Here is a 5,761-nt window from a genome sequence, read left to right as displayed (position 1 = left end):
CTGTAGGAAAAGTGAATGTGAGACATCACTAATAATGTGACATCTAATGAGTAGAAAACAATTACAGACCAACCACCCTAACCACCTTGTACATAATGTACATCATGTGGTTGGAAGTAGGTTAGGTTTTACGGAATTGCCCAGTTCCAACTTGGGTGGCCACAGTATTTCAATGCGATTGACAATTTCATGTCACAAGAATTGTGGAACTTTTTGAAGGTGAATGTTGTAACCTTTTCCACAACCCGCGATACAAATGTCGAAGTAAATAAATAAATAAATAAACAATGTTGAACAGAATCTTCCTAGTATTCAAAAGGAACTTTTGAGTTTAGCTAAGCTTGGGTGACTCCATTTTATTTAAATTTATTTTTTGACTCTGATTCTGTCTAGGAGTCAGGATCCAGTTTGGAACCAAACTTTTCCAAATTTATCTCAAAGAAAAATAATGAGATGTAAAACACTGGTTCTGATGCCACAATTCGCACAGCTGAAACAAGAACAGATAAACTGGCTCTGTGATGTGAATATTTTAACTCAAGAATTCTTGAACTTTGAAGTAATTGGATTTGATCCTTCTTCAAAGTTTTCTGGCATGACCTGGTATCGATTCTAGGGAACTACGACCAGCTACTGTCGAGAGTCGACTTCTCAGTAGAGTCATGATTCGGATTCCGAATTTCAACTTGATTAGAATCTGCCCTGGCAAAGTCAGTCACCCTAGCTAGCTTGTGGCCACCCAAGTAACCAAGACTTCAAATCTATCCTGTACCCTGCCTGCTACAGATACAGCTGAATTCAAAGCTAATCCTTCTTTTTTTATAATTCTTTCTCCCTTAACATGCATTGACGAGGAATCTAAACTGCCAAGCTGTGACATCATGGGCCATTGAGGACAACCGTGTTGTTAGACACTTCGATCTGTGGACAAGATGCGTGAACTGCCAAGTTGTGACATCACGGGCCATTGAGGACAACCGTGTCGTTGGACACTTTGATCTGCGGACAAGATGCGTGGCTGGACAACTTCAAGATAGACCATTCATTAGACTTTTTTTAACCAGTTTGCGCCGGAGAGGAAATATCTGTCAGCGACACACTCGCAGCGAGCGAGGTCTGAAAAATAAATGTGCTGCCCGAGGGTGATGGCTTCAGCCGGCCTGGTTTCAGGTTGAGTAAAAAGTAATCCCGCGCCTCATTCCGTTCCTGTCAAAATAATCCCGGCGTGAACTGGTTAAAAAAAATGGCAAATCCATGGCATTAGGAAGACTTGAATAGTTTCCAAGTCACCAGTACGGTTTCTCATAAGACCTGAGAAAAATGTATTTCCTTTGTTTTTGAAGGTTTGAGGACGAAAAATCTGGGTTGTTGAGACATGATGGACATATGTTAATGGAACATGAACAAACGGCTGAACCAAATAAAAAATAATAAGTGAGAACAATATTAATAGTAACAATAAGTTGTTAGCCAAAAATAAATGCTGATGTGAGGAAATACATGTGGTCATGCCATGGGCAGTTGAAACATTATGCTGGATACTTTTGTATTCGTGGTGCTTTTGTTCATACTAAGGTATGAAATAAATAACCTATATCAGTGGTTAAAAAAAATATATAAATAACATTTATTAAATTTTATTTACATTATGCCATGGATTTGCCTTCATCATTTGCTAACTTGAAAACTTAAATGAATTTAAGGAGCTTAAATGTCTTTAGTATGCAAATCACTTGAAACAATATTCCAGGCACGTGTCACAAAAATCCAACAACTACAAGGAAGGCATTGGCTGATGCAGGAGGGGCTGAGGGGGATGAAACCCATCCCCCAATTTTACTTGATTAGTTCCTTAAACTCCGCCCCCCAAGTCGACAAAAAAGAACTGTGCCAGCAAAGGAACATGAGCCAGCGAAGAGGCTTCCAAGATGCATTGTTGTTAATCTATTGTGACACGTGCCTGGTTGTACATTTGTTGTTTTGATTTTCCATTTTGAGTATTGTACATCTATTATTCGGAAATAATTTTGAGATCTACACCAGCACATCATATAAATGTTTGAACAGAAATGTAGCGTATCAAATACCAGTATTTCAATCAAGATTTACTTACGCATGGGATCGTGGGAAAACATCAGACCTGGAATTCCTTGACGAAGTTGATTTTTTAAACACCTGCTGTCATTGTGCCGTATAGTTTTGTTGGCAACATTTTGACAAACAGCTTTCAAACTTGAAATATTGAAAGTTACATCATGAACCGAAATGAAAATAGTTGATGAATTTTTGACATGGTGTCGATTCAAGTTGGGCTTGATGTATTGACAGCTATCTTTCTTTGATACCTTGTTTAAGCGTATCAATTTGGGGGCTGCAAGGTCCAAGGTCCTGTATATAAAGTCGATGTGATGTCCTTTTTTCAACAGTTATAAATTTATTGGCAGCTGAACCAGGTGCAACTTTATTTCTTTGGACTTTTCCAAAACTACAAGCAATAGAATTGGGCTGTCTGTTTTGCCTTTGATTACGAATACAGTGCAGTTTTCAAAAGAAACAATTTATTCAAGTTGATCTTGAATATGTAGTGTATTTATATGATGTGCTGGTGTAGATCACATTGTGATTGAATTAAAGCAAATGTTTAGGTTGTTGTGTTTGTTTATTCTATTGATCTGCTGTCTATTTCAACATATTGAACGGCAATCCAAATGCGTCAGCTATTGCTTATTTGCTAAAAACAGAAATGTGGGTTATTTTCATGAACTTGAGAACTTTATTCGTAACTGTGTGACCCATAACGTACAGTGCAATATTCGAACCAGCCAACCGATCCTACAAGCTCGGAGGTCGTGGGCTCGAGTCCCACCCGAGTGATTTTTTCCATCTTACACTTGTGAGGTAACACAGTGTTTATACGTCGGTGAAGGGCAAAAACCTAATATTGATTTACATCACCCAATGCAATTTCCATCTTATAGTGCAATATTTGATAACGTACAATGTACGTACGGGTACTTTGCATGAAAAATATTTTGCCGTGACTCTATAAATCATACCTTCGGCAAGGCAATTAATTCGGGCGATTTCACAATGCAGTGCGCCACCAAGAGTTTACTACGGAAAGTTCAGTTTTTCCAGTGCATTGCGGGAGATGGTCGACAAATTCGCAGCGCGGGACATTTGAAATTGTTAATTTTTCTAGTCAATAGTTCCATAACCGTGTGAGTCGAGTACATGTACTCGAGTACATGTACTTGCCCTTTTCTTTTTATCGTTATGATATTTTTTGGAGGGCAGCAGAACGCTATGCCCTAATCTAAAACAAATAAGCTCAAGTTATCTAACGACACTTGTTCAAATGGGCCATGTTTTGTCGACCGTAAAGCTGAAATATTGACTCTCCACACAAAACTTGCGGTGGCGCACTGCATTGTGAATCAGCGGAATTCAAAACATTATTTTAAGTGAAAAATATGTTGAAATAGACAGCAGATTTGTTTTCCTAATGTTTCTGTTGGGGATTTTGAACACACACACTGCACCAGTGACTTACAGCAGGGATGCCAGTTATGCTACAGCCTGAATTCATGATTTTTCTTGTCTTGGGAAAAAACAAACTCAGACATTCCAACCCTTTACAAGTCTAAAAGAATAAGTTATTTTGTAGCACGCACAGAACAAGTACCAAGTTGTACAACCCACGGCGTGACCGGATAACATGTGAAGAAGGCTTACGGCACCGTTCGTGCACCCGGGCCGTACGGTACCTCAAAGAGTACACAACGATAACGAATGTGGCGTGATCTAATATATGCAAAATTATGCATAGACGCATGCTCATCAGTGTTATCAAAACACAAGCAAAGCTGTAATAATCAAGTTGCATGAATGGCTGAGTAAAGTGTCCACCAACCAACCCACCAACCAACCACGGATCCTCTATCCGTGCGCCAAGCAACATAAGCAGCTCAAGCCCAAGGCGTGTTTCACACCGCCGCGGGAATAAAAACGTTGTTCATGCATTGCTCCATGGCAATTGCCATGCTAGCTCGATACACGAATGAATGAATTGTGAATTCAAAGTAGACATCCATGTATTGCAATGTGTTCTAGTCACTGATCTCTATATAAAGACTGGATAGCGGATATGCATACAACATTCACACAGTAGACTTTGCATATTGACCAATTCGCCCCCGGTCTCACGAAGATGGCCGCGTATAATACGAACGTTCTACGCGTAAATACGCGCGCGTTGTATCAACAGTTGACGCGCATTTTGGTCACGTACACATATTATGATGTTCTAAAAGGGACACATTTCCGTAGTGATTATTATTTCAAAAATGCCGAAAAAGTGATTTGCGGCATTATAAAAGTAACCACTACGTTACAAAAATTGTAGTAAACCTTGGTCAGTTGGTCAGTGGTGGTGGCCAAAATATAAGTCAAGTGAGCCGCGACGTTACAAAAGAAATCAAGCTGTCTATAAAGACGGCAACTTGTCCTTTGTAGATCACCAGCCGGTCTCACCAATATGGCGTCAAATTCGTACATTGTGCGGCTCTTTATTAGCTATCCAGTATTTATATAGAGATCAGTGGTTTTAGTAGTATTGCAATAGTTTTGTGCGTGCTTGCCGTCTTCCACGTCCAATTTTGTTCAGGCCCTGTAGCTAAACCCACTGGCATCCCTGCATATTGGTTCATTTAGAAATTTTGCTACATTTGCTAAAGCTTCCATGCGTTAAAAACTTGACCAAAATAAGAGATACATGTTATAGCGCCCATTATCTGACTTATCTCCTAGAAGTTCTGGCACAGTGGTAAACTTTTACCTATTCTGTACATAAAACTTGTCAAAAAAAGAGACGATGCGAATTAATGCACAAACTTAGAAGTTTTGGCACAATTGCATAAAAATCTTTGCGTAAAAAGTTGTCCAAAAATCTTAATCACAATTTACAGTGTTGTCCTCTATCGGACTTCCTTCCACTTTGAAATTTTGGCACAATGGCAAAATATTCTGTGCATGAAACTTGTCAAAAAAGGCGACTCAAATTAATGAGCCAACTTAGAAGTTTTGGAACAATTGCAAAAAAATCTTGCGTAAAACTTGTCCAAAAATTACAGCATCGTCCTCTATCGGACTTTCTTCCACTTAGAAATTTTTACACAAATTTTTACACTTACAAGTTTTGGCACAATTGGAAAAAAACTTGCATAAAACTTGTCAAAAATTACAGCATCGTCCTCTATCGGACTTTCTTTCACTTAGAAATTTTGGCACAATTGCAAAATACATGTATTCTGTGCATAAAACTTGTTGGAGAAAAGCGAAAACAAATAGCGCCCTCTATCTTCACTTAGCAGTTTTGATGCAATTGCGAAAAAATCCTTGTGTAAAACATGTCCCCCAAAAATTATACAAGTTATAGCGCCCTCAATCTAACTTTAAAAAAAATGGACTCCAAATTTCTGGTGCAGTGTGTGTGTTCATAAGGTATAAGTTGGGGGGGGGGGGGGGAAATTGGGGGGGGGGGGGGAAATCGGGGGGGGGGGGGGAATCGGGGGGGGGGGGGGAATCGGGGGGGGGGGGGGAATCGGGGGGGGGGGGGGAGGTAGTGGGGGGGGGGGGGGAGGAGGCTGGCACATAAGGGGGAGGAGCATACCCATGAATAAAGAGTACTAGAAACCATCATCTATTGGTACGTATTGGTACGTATTGTTATTTATTGTTATTTATTGTCAAGTATTCCAGC

Source organism: Patiria miniata, unplaced genomic scaffold (genome assembly GCF_015706575.1).
Source record: "Patiria miniata isolate m_02_andy unplaced genomic scaffold, ASM1570657v1 HiC_scaffold_20, whole genome shotgun sequence".
NCBI classification, from domain to species: domain Eukaryota; kingdom Metazoa; phylum Echinodermata; class Asteroidea; order Valvatida; family Asterinidae; genus Patiria; species Patiria miniata.
Note: the sequence above shows the minus strand (reverse complement) of the source record.